Source organism: Colobus angolensis, unplaced genomic scaffold (genome assembly GCF_000951035.1).
Source record: "Colobus angolensis palliatus isolate OR3802 unplaced genomic scaffold, Cang.pa_1.0 Scaffold181, whole genome shotgun sequence".
In the NCBI taxonomy this organism is placed as follows: domain Eukaryota; kingdom Metazoa; phylum Chordata; class Mammalia; order Primates; family Cercopithecidae; genus Colobus; species Colobus angolensis.
Window position 1 is genome coordinate 1,811,012 of NW_012114944.1, and position 11,628 is coordinate 1,822,639.

At 46.7% G+C, this 11,628-nt stretch overlaps 1 protein-coding gene across 1 annotated transcript in view; it reads right to left on the minus strand.

Moving 5' to 3' along the window:
* The window catches only part of ZBTB5 (zinc finger and BTB domain containing 5), a 46,807-nt gene extending 38,839 nt beyond the window's left edge, over positions 1–7,968 (minus strand). The window contains exon 1 of the mRNA XM_011939441.1: positions 7,728–7,968. The gene's annotated coding sequence lies outside the window, so the exon portion shown is untranslated. The remainder of the gene's footprint in view (positions 1–7,727) is intronic.
* Positions 7,969–11,628: the final 3,660 nt, after the last annotated feature.

Here is an 11,628-nt window from a genome sequence, read left to right on the forward strand (position 1 = left end):
GGGTTTCACTGTGTTAGCCAGGATGGTCTCGACCTCCTGACCTCGTGATCCGCCCGCCTCGGCCTCCCAAAGTGCTGGGATTACAGGCTTGAGCCACCATGCCCGGCCAGAGTATCCTTTTAACCTGTTACTGTGGTGGCAAACTGCCAAAGCACCAGTGCCTTGTTAATTAACACTGCACCATCACTTACTACTGTTTCTATTAGCTGGGTGATGCAGGGGGAAGATGAGAGGGTTGAATATCTACTAAAAGTCAGGTTCTATAGGTACTTTACACATGTTATCTCTTATGTATGACTCCCAAGCAGTGACTGTATACTCATTTCTAGGACCAACATTACCCAACTAGTTCAATAACTGAAGAAGCTGTATGAACCCATGTCCCGGTACGAAATCTCACTTTGCTGTAATGAGAACAACCCCCAATAAGACATGGGCTCAGTGACTGATGAGAGGACACTCAGGGGAGGGAACAAATGTAGCTGAGGCCAGGCACAGTGGCTCACGCCTGTAATGCCAGCACTTTGGGAGGCCAAGGTGGGAGGACTGAGGCCAGGAGTTCGAGAATGCCCTGTCCAATATAGCAAGTTCCCATCTCCATTCAAATTAAAAATAAAAAAATAAAAAGAATGTAGTTGTGAGCATGAACAAGGGCTAGGCATAAGGACTAGGGAACTGGAGGGAGTAAAGGGATGGAGCTAAAAGGCAGGGTCAGGGTCAAGGGCTGGAGGTGTGGGTGAAAAGATGTGTATAAAATGACAGTGAAGGGAATGAAAATGAGAGCAAGTGCTCTGAAGAGGTGGCAGGAAGGGTTTTTCTTCTCCCCTTCTTTTACTCAAATCCTCTCATTGCTAATGCCACATGCTAACATCACAGACCACAGACCACAATGTCAAGAGACCTCAGTCTGGAAGATTAGGAGGAGGCAGGATGAGCTTTATGTTCTCCCACTGTAACTGCCCAATGGGTTCACCTTGCCCCCTGCCTAGACAGAGGCGATTTATCAAGACAGGAGAACTGCAATAGAGAAAGAGTAATTTACGCAAAGCTGGCTGTGCAAGAGACCAGAGTTTTATTTATTACTCAAATCAGTCTCCCTGAGCATTTGGGGATCAGCGTTTCTTAAGGACAACTTGGTGGGTTTGGGGGAAGCCAGTGAGCTGGGAGTGCTGACTGGTCAGGTCAGAGATGAAATCAAAAGGAGTCTTCTGCTGAGTCAGTTCCTGGGTGGGGGCCACAAGATTAGATGAGCCAGTTTATTGATCTGGGTGGTACCAGTTGATTCATCAAATGCGGGGGTCTGCAAGATATCTCAAGTATTGATTTTAGGAGCAGTTTAGGGAGGGTCAGAATCTGGTAGCCTCCAGCTGTGTGACTCCTAAACCATTAATTTCTTTTCTTTTTTTAAATTTTGAGATGGAGTTTCACTCTTGTTGCCCAGGCTGGAGTGCAACGGCATGATCTTGGCTCACTGCAACCTCCGCCTCCCGGGTTCAAGCGATTCTCCTGCCTCAGCCTCCTGAGTAGCAGGGACTATAGGCATACACCACCAAGACCGGCTAATTTTTTGTATTTTTAGTAGAGACAGGGTTTCACCATGTTGGTCAGGCTGGTCTCGAACTCCTGACCTCAGGTGATCCACCCATCTTGGCCTCCCAAAGTGTTGGGATTACAGGCATGAGCCATAATTTCTAATCTTGTGGCTACTGTTAGTCCTACAAAGGCAGTCTAGTCCCCAGGCAAGGAGGAGGTTTGTTTTGGGAAAAGACTGTTATTGTCTTTGTTTTCAAAAACTATAAACTATAACCTAAGTTCCTCCCAAAGTTAGTTCAGCCTGCATGCCTAGGAATGAACAAGGACAGTTTGGAGTTAGAACCAAGATGGAGTTGGTTAGGTTAGATCTCTTTCACTGTCTCAGTGCTTTGGAGCAAGCTGCAGTGAGAGGGTGGGAAGGTGCCACACTTCTTTGTTACACGCCTGCTCCCACTTTACCTTCTGCCATGAGTAAAAGTTTCCTGAGGCCTCCCCAAAAGCCAAGCAGGTACTGGCACCATGCTTGTACAGCCTGTAGAACTGTGAGCCATTAAGCCTCTTTTCTTTATAAGCTACCCAGTATTTCTTTATAGCAACACAAGAACAGACCAATGAAGTGACCCACTAGCAGAGTGCTGCCTTAGAGACTGACATACCACAGGAAGTCACTTACATGACAGAGTCTGAAAGTACTACATTGAAACTTCAAAATAATTTATGGCAAATTTAACTGCCTCATCCTGCTAGAAATTTTTTTTTTTTTAAGACGGAGTCTTGCTGTCACCAGGCTGGAGTGCAGGGGCATGATCTCGGCTCACTGCAACCTCTGACTCCCGGGTTCAAGGGATTCTCCTGCCTCAGCCTCCCGAGTAGCTGGGACTACAGACACACACACCCATGCCCGGTTATTTTTCTTCTTTTTTTTTGTATTTTTAGTAGAGACAGGGTTTCACCATGTTGGTCAGGCTGGTCTTGAACTCCTGACTTTGTGATCTGCCTGCCTTAGCTGCCCAAAGTGCGTTAGCCAGTTAACACTTTAAATATCACAGAAGTTTCACAAACGCATCTAAAAGTCCATAAAAACCAACCATTAGTGGCTTCTTTTAGCTGCCTCTACTGGATGAGCCATTGCACTCCATAACTGCATTGCATAACTTCAATGGCCTGGAGCGCCATTGCACTCCAGCTTAGGCAACAAAAGCGAACACTCCCCCCGCAAAAAATTAGGCCAGATGCAGGGGCTCACATCTGTAATCCCAGTACTTTGGGAGGCTGAGGCAGGAGGCTCACTTGAGGCCAGGTATTTGAGACCTGCTTGGTCAATATAGTGAAACCTCTTCTCTACAAAATTATTTTTTAATTAGCTGGGTGCAGGGCATGGTGGCTCACTTCTATAATCTCAACATGCTGGGAGGCCAAGGTGGGAGAAATGTTTGAGTCCAAGAGTCTAAGACCAGCCTGGGAAACATAGGGAGACCCCCACCTCTACAAAAACTACAAAGATTAGCTGGGCGTGGTGGTGCATGCCTGTAGTTCCAGCTACTTGGGAAGCTGGGTGTGAGAGGGTTGCTTGAGTCGAAGAGACTGCAGTGAGTTATGACCATCCCACTGCACTCCAGCCTGGGTGACAGAGCAAGACCCTATCTCAAAAGCTAAACAGAACAAAGTAGAAAGAAAAAAAAAACTAAACTTTTATCAAGATGAAAACTATGACAAAGCATTGGAGACACTATTATTATGGTGCCTTTCCAACAGAGAAGACGAAAATGGACTTAATCCATTTCTTACACCTAGTTTACTTTCAAAGCAGTATATGCCTTTACTTCTCATTTATCAAATCAATAATGCTCAGCAAGTGACCTATACTTGACCTGCAGAATTGCTTTTGATCATCTATTCAAAATAAGTACAATGTAAGTAACTTAAACGTGTTTAGATTTTTGTAGCATTTCTGGGCTCCTCTCACAACCGAATGGCCAAACACTGGATTTTCTTTTCCCGGTCTTCTTTCCTCAAATTCTCTTTGCAAAAAAGACTAAAACGTAAGGACATAAAGATGAAAGCCTTGCACTTTTAGAGGAAGATGGTTGAGTGGATTTTAAATTATAATTGACTAATTAAGATGTACTGAAAAATCATACCATGTCAACAATATCATGCATAGAAAAAAAGGGAGCAACTCACCTTAAGCATTTTAAACTTAAAAAATTGGCAATCAGCCAGGTGCAGCGGCTCTCATGCCTGTAATCACGCACTTTGGGAGGCCGAGGCAGGTGGATCACTGGAGGTCAGGAGTTCAAGACCAGCCTGGCCAACATGGCGAAATCCTGTCTCTATCAAAAAATACAAAAATTAGTGGGGCATGGTGCCACGAGCTATAGTCCCAGCTACTCGGGGGGCTGAGACACAAGAATCATTTGAACCCAGAGGCGGAGGTTGCATGGAGCTGAGGTCAGATTGCACCACTGCACTCAAGCCTGGGTGACACAGTGAGACCCTGTCTCAAAAAAAAAAGTAAATTAGGAATAAAGGCATTTGTAAACCTGTTATCATACAAAGTAACAGATTACCAAGTATAATTTCCAAAGAGTAGACCTATCACTTAATCATCCTTTAAAATCTGTAAAATGAACATTTTATTTGTTAATTTCCATTTAAATAAGGAAAAATATCACTCTCGATAGGATTCTTTTCAGTGACAAACATTTTCCAGAGCAGGAAAGCAAATTAGGAAAATAGGAAAATTCACTGGTTACAATTATAATTAATTAGTTGGGTACAAAAGACTCTTTATGGGGGGCAGGGAGCCAGGATTTTACTATGTTGCCTGGGCTGGTTTGAACTCAAGTGATCCTCCTGCCTCAGGCTCTCAAGTAGTTGGGACTACAGGTGTGTGCCACCTGGGCTAAAAGTCTATTAATTTTACCAAATTTTATTAAATCTAAGATGTCTGTGATTATACAACGCATTATTTCATGTAACACTAGGAAAAAAACTGCCAATTGAACTATGGCATAATGCTTAGTTATGGTATCCTGTCTTCAAGGAAGAAGGAAAACCAACTGCCAAAGACTACTAATGATAGAGGCAGGAGACAGACAAATGCCTAGGCAGATAGGGGCAAATCCCCAGTGAAATCCTACCTCCAAGCCAAAGACAGTTTAAAGCCTGAAAGCCAAGCTACAAGTCAAATCCATGGACCAGATTGAGAATCTGTCTTCCCGTTTGATGTGCTTTCTTCTGATTGATCCCCAACTTCCACCTATTTTACATATACCTACCCCTTTCCTAATTGGTTTTCTACACTGTTGTGCCCACCTTTGAGTGGTGTCTTTGCTTTAACCTTGTTTTTTTTTTTTTGAGAGACGGTCTCACTGTGTCTGCAAGACTGGAGTGCAGTGGCAGGCTCTCAGTTCAATGCAACCTCTGCCTCCCAGGCTCAGTCAATTCTTCTGCCTCAGCCTCCCGAGTAGCTAGGATTACAGGCGCACTTCACCATGCCGGGCTAATTTTTGTATTTTTAGTAGAGACAGGGTTTCACCATGTTGGCCAGATTGGTCTCGAACTCCTGACCTCAGGCAATCTGCCCACCTCAGCCTCCCCAACTGCAGCAATTACAGGCGTGAGCCACCATACCCGGCCTTCCCTTTAATCTTTTTGCATACTCAGAAACCAATCAGCACATACTCCCCATTCTGAGTCCCTAAGAAGCCCCAGAACCAGCCACACTGGGAAAGAAGCCACCCGACTGCAGGGGTGGGGGACCACCCCTGAATGTCCTCTTCTCTGAGGCACTCAATAAAATTCTTCTCTGCCCTCCTCACCCTTCGAATTGTCAGAGTAACCTCATTCTTCTTGAACAAGGGACAAGGGTTTGGGAACCACTAAATGCGGGTACAAGCTGTAACACAAGTGGTCCGAGTGCGCAGAGGATGGTGGGTGGCGCCATCACCCCTGTTGGCAAAGTGGTTAAGAAAAATCCAACGTCACCAATAAAATACTCTTGGAGAGTAAGAATATCTATTATAATAAGTAGTCTAACACAGTTCCTAATCTGTTTGGGATGTCAAGATAAATCAAAGCTTTTAGGAAATATATGTATAACTAATAAAATGAAAGGCACCTCCAAAACTGGATCTTGAAATTAAAAGCCACTATTCAGTGGTGAAAATGATGAAAACATATGTAAAGAGCAATAGTTCACTCAGAAACAGCTAGTCTTTTAGGAGATGTGAAGTTCACTTCACACTTAGACAAAAGGCATAGTATAGTGCTACATTCCATCCCACCTGCTATGCTAACAAAATTGGCTCTACTAGACAAAATCCATATTTGAGAAATATTACATACAGTAAAAGAAAAATCACATGCTTAAAACTGACAGGGGGAAAGTATTTAAAATTAATTCACATTAAAAAAAAGTTGAAAGCTAACATAGAATCAATACCTTGGGTTCTTTTTTGCATTTCTAAAACGAATGTGAGCCAGATTCAAAATTCTCTGTCAGCACTACACCAGGTTTTGTCAAATTCACTGAACACAAGATTTTTTTAAGTCTCCAATTTGATATAGTTCATGCTGAGTTCTTTAACTACTATTTGATATCCTAGTGATTTTTTATTACTTCCACTTTGGGGACAGTCTTGTGAGTCTCTTTTGAGAGCATTCACTCTTAAGCTTGTAAGATGCCTTTCCTCCAAATCTTACCATTTTCAGAATTTTGCTACAGACATATCAATTAACCAAAATCCAGCATCTTCAGCTAACTAAAAGTTTTGACACAACTTTTAGGGAAAAGCTGCAAATCTCTGGTAAACAGGTTGACTTCAGGACTCTTCAAAAAAAGAGTCTGCTTATTCAGCAAAACCCAAGGGCCCAGAACAGGTCCCCACCCAGGCAGTCTTACCTGTAAGGTCACCAAGCTGGCTGTGGTGGCCAGGTCAATCTTCCCAAATTTGATGGATTTCCAGAAGGGTTAAAAGGAACAGTGAACGGTTTCCTTTGGCTTTGGGGCTTTTCTCTAAAATTCTTCTCTTCTCCCCATCTGGTCTTTTCTCTCTGAACTATTAGCTTACTGCCAACCACCGTCACCACAGATATCACAAGAGTTCAGGCAAATGAAAAGCAAGTTCTACCCAGCCTTTTACATCTAAGGCACAACAGCCCATACTAGGACAACAAATTACCAATAATGACTAAGGCACAGTATTCTCTTCAACTTCTAAAGAAAAGCCCGTAACGTCTTCTACTTGATACAAGTGAAAAATAAGAGAACATGCTTTGGAATATTTTTGCTTCAATTTTTGAAGATGAAGAGTTTCTTCTACTAATTCAAGTTAACTAGAGTCAGAGACTACTACTTAGGAATCAAGACTTTACTGTGCTTTCACCTAAATTTTTTCCTCCAAATTATTTAGGATTTGTCTTCTGTTCAGAAAATTAGTTTCCATAGTGCCCTTCACTATGCCAGAATGCTGACTGACTTAATAAAAAATGGCCATTTTTAAAGAAAAAAACTAACCTTCAACTCCCCTTAATTCACTGCCTTTTATTATTTACATACAAATCTGTCCTCCAAACAGGAGAACATGGGACGGCAGTGTCTAACCACCGCATCCCCCACAGCTCCTCGCACGAAGCCTGGGAGTAGTGGGCATTCAATAAATGCCTCTTAAACACTTCAGTCCTCTCTTAACAAGTTGGGGCATTCCAAAACACTGGCTCCACCCCTCCAGGGTCGGCCGCCGGCTCCCGATGGCAGTTTGCCTATAGCCTTGCTCTGGTGAAATCAAACCTCGTCGCTCAAGAAGACCCAGGATGGGGGCAAGGGAGCCGTCCGACCCCATCCCGCAAGGCAGCAGATCCTCTCTTCATTCCACCAGGCCGTTGGGCCTGAGGCCTTTCCCACCCCATTCGGGAACCTACGTAGCCAGCCAGAGATCCGCAGGGGTACCAGCTCCCGCCCCAGCCCGCAGACAGCCTGGCGTCGGGACACCGGGGACGCCTGCGCAGAAGAACCCGCCTGGCCCCTTCGCTCCGACGGTAACAATGCCCCTCAGGAAGACAGTCAGGGTAGGCTGGGGGCACCAGTACACGTCTGCGCGCTCCCCGACGCCTTGGCGCGCCCCTGGCGCTCAACCTTCCCCACGTGAGCGCGCCCGCCATCACGACACTCGCTGACGGGGTCTCCTCACCTGAGCCGGGCTCCGCCCCCCTCCTCCTCGCTGAAGGAGGCGGTGACCCCTCTCCGATCGGACTCGGCAGTGTCAGAGGAGGTGGGAACGTCCAGACCTGCGTCTCCGTTATGGGATTTCCTCCCCCTTCCGCCCGTCCCCCTCCCACCCCGCCTCTACTCCCCTAGCTCCTTCAGCCAGTTCGCAGCGGCACTCTGAGAACACAGCGGCGGCGCCCGAGGATAAACGGAAGTGATGTAATGCAAGAGCGCCTACTCTGCCCTTTTCCTCCTACCCCGGTTGGGTTACAACCAATCAGCAACGGGGAGGGCGGGGCCGGGGTAGGAATGCAGCCAGCCGGCGCGCGGAAGCCGGAGGAATTTCCTTGGCCCCCAGAAAAACTGACCAATCCACGGTCCCTGGAGTCTGGTTGTGTTTACTACCGACTGATTCCGTGAGCTCTCTGACCAATCACCCTTTGCCTTACAACACGTACAACGGTTAACAAATGCCTTTTAGGGCGGGATTTATCACTAAACCGCTCCAGGTTTGGACTATAGTAATGCAGCTGTTCGCTGCAACCAATCAAAACCCTCTGTGGTTTAGGCAAGCGGGCTTTCCGCCTATTCCGCCAATCACAACAACGACTGCGTGAAGTCTGAGGGCGCCCGAGAGGCGGGCCCTCAGGGCAGGCCTTACCGCCATTCGCTGGTCCTGAAGGATTTTTCCACCCACGTGGTGCCCGGCCCTTTAGTGACCCAGGGCTCTTCTCCCGGGGTGAATTCCCTTCGCTGAACACACACAAGTACGGGGTTGGAGATTTGAGTTCCCACTTCATAGATGTTGGGAAAGATAAGTTTCCAAGAAGCTCTTTAGGTTGAAGTCCAGGGTAAAAACGGCGAATAAAAAAGGTCAGACCCCGCCCCTCGTCCTGCCAGGTGGCTGCGCGTCTGGAAAAGGTGGCGCCACAGGAGCCTGGCGTCTGGCCCCGCACTCGGCCGCAGGTCATACAAGCCTGTCGTCTCCGTGCCCAGATTCGTAATCACCCGCACCCCCAAAAAACAAAATAGGAAGCGCTAAGCTCTCCCATTCATGTCCCAGACGTGGAAGGGTCGCGTACTTGTATGAGACGCGGTCTGAAAAGTGCGAGAGCCGGGGCGACGCTCGGGTTTCCAGGTGCACACTCGGAGAGAGAACCCGAGCCCTGAGCATCGGGCACAGGGGCCAGGGAAGAAGCCCCCTTTCTTCGGGTGAGGACGGCAGAAAAAAGCTGCCTTCTCCTGCACAGCTTGTCTGGGAGCGTTGCTTGGCTTTGGAGACAAAGGCAGGCTCGCGAACACGGCTGGGTTCTCCTAGGGGTGGGGGTTAAGGGTCTTGGAGGAGCTCCCATAAAAATGGAACTCCCGGCCGGCGCGATGGCTCACGCCTGTAATCGCAGCAATTGGGAAGGCTGAGGCGGGCAGATCGCCTGAGGTCAGGAGTTTGAGACCAGCCTGGCCAATATGGTGAAACCCCGTCTCTACTAAAAATGCAAAAATTAGGTAGCGGGCGCCTGTAATTCCAGCCAGCTACTCGGGAGGCTGAGGCAGGAGAATCGCTTGAACCCTGGAGGCGGAGGTTGCTGTGAGCCGAGATCGTGCCGCTGCACTCCAGGCTAGGCCACAGAGTGAGATTTCGTCGCGGGGGTGGGGGCGGGGGAAAGGAACTCTCCGCTTTACAGAATTGAACACACCGGGTACCCCTACAGCTGATTCCATCCCTTCAGTTACCAGTCGGAAGTGTTGATTTCAAAAAGCAACCTGTTTGCATGGATTTCTTTAAGGCCTCGGTGGAGTCTGATGTTTAATTCTTTTCCTTAAGATTCGCTGACACTCTATAGCCATCACACATATTTTACTGCCAGATTGATTGGTAAAATAAAGAAAATATGGAATGATGACAGTAAGCCAGGCAATAGGAGAGATTCCATTGTGTATGATGTGGCTCTCAAAGGTAAATGCAATGACCTAGGTTCCTCAGATTTACAGGCTGACAAAACTTTAAAATTGTATATTCAGAACTTAGGAGTGTGTGGAAGTGGACACCTGCTATATTGTGGTCGGAATATCACTGATGCCCTGTTTGACTATCACTTCGTAGTATCTATCAAAATTTAAAATATGCGTTTGTTCCCTTCTAGCTGGCAATTCTTTTCTAGAAATATATGCTACCGAAATACAAAGATGTGGAATAGTAAACCCAAGGCTCTTTACCACAGCTTTGTTAGTACAAGGGGCAGGGGTCTGGGGAGCGGGGAATGGAGAACAAACCTAAATGTGCAACTAAAGATTACAAAAATTTGATAAGTATCATGGCTCCTTCATGACTAAGGCTCCATAGATGCAAAACGAAAGTAATAAAATCCTGCGGCCAGGCACGGTGGCTCACACCTATAATCCTAACACTTTGGGAGGCCGAGGAGGGTGGACCACGAGGTCAGGAGTTCGAGGCCAGCCTGTCCAACATGGCGAAACCCCATCTCTACTAATAAAATACAAAAATTAGTTGGGCATGGTGGCAGGCGCCTGTATTCCCAGCTACTCGTGAGGCTGAGGCAGGAGAATCACTTGAACCAGGGAGAAAGAGGTTGCAGTGAGCCGAGATCTCGCCATTGCAGTCCAGCCTGGGCGACAGAGCAAGACTCCATCTCAGAAAAATAAATACATACATACATACACACTTACATACATACATACATACAGGTACCTGCGTGCCGAGGTACACGTAAAAGTTTGTGAATGTATGGCTGGCCGAGTGTGAAAAGATACTATCAAATGTTCATAATGTCATTCAGGGAAGGAGTGGGGGTGGTGATGAGATGTTTTAAGAGGGCCTCCTTAGGCCGGGCGTGGTGGCTGACCCCTGTAATTCCAGCATTTTGGGAGGTCAAGGCCGGTGGATTGCCTGAGGTTAGAAGTTTGAGACCAGCCTGGCCAATATGGCGAAACCTCGTCTCTACTAAAAATACAAAAAATTAACTGGGCTTGGTGGCGCATGCTTGTAATCCCAGCTTCTCAGGAGGCTGAGGCAGGAGAATTGCTTGAACCCGGGAGGCGGAGGTTGCAGTGAGCGGAGATTGAGCCACTTCACTCCAACCTGGGCGAGAGAGAGAGAGAGACTCCATTTAAAAAAAAAAAGAGGGCCTCCTTGATTTTTAGTTTTACAGACTGCTGTATCAATTTAGTTCCTACAACAGGTGTTGTTACTTTAGTAGTATTTAGGAAAACCTAGAATTTCAGGTTGCTTAGATTTTCAAATCACTGACAAAATTATTCCTAAAGTAATCTGTATGTTTCCCCAAAAAGGTATCAATAAGATACTTCCTGAAATTAGACAAATAAGTTCTAAGATTCATAAGGGGAGATAATATTGAAAGAATAAGCAAGACAGTCATGGAAAAAGTAAGCTGGATATCTACCTGTGAGGCAGGAGAACAGGATCTGGAGGCGGTGACCTTCAGATCCACTGCTGCTGACTGGTTATCAGAGGCTACTTCCTTTTCACCCCTACCTTTTTCTGCGTGGCAATTGCTCCAAGGCAGTTGTAAGCCCTCCATTTTCTGCCTGGCAGTTGAAATATGAAAATACCAGCCGGGTGCAGTGGCTCGCGCCTGTAATCCCAGCACTTTGGGAGAACAAGGCAGTGGGATCCCCTGAGGTCAGGAATTCGAGACCAGCCTGGCCAACGTGGTGAAACCCTGTTTCTACCAAAAGGAGAAAAATTAGCCAGGCGAGGTGGCGAGCACCTGCAATCCCAGCTACTCAGGAGACTGAGGCAGGAGGATGGCGTTCACCCTGGAGGCAAAGCTTGCAATTAGCCGAGATCGTGCCACTGCACTCCAGTCTGGGCAACAGTGCGAGACTGCGTCTCAAAAAAAAAAAAA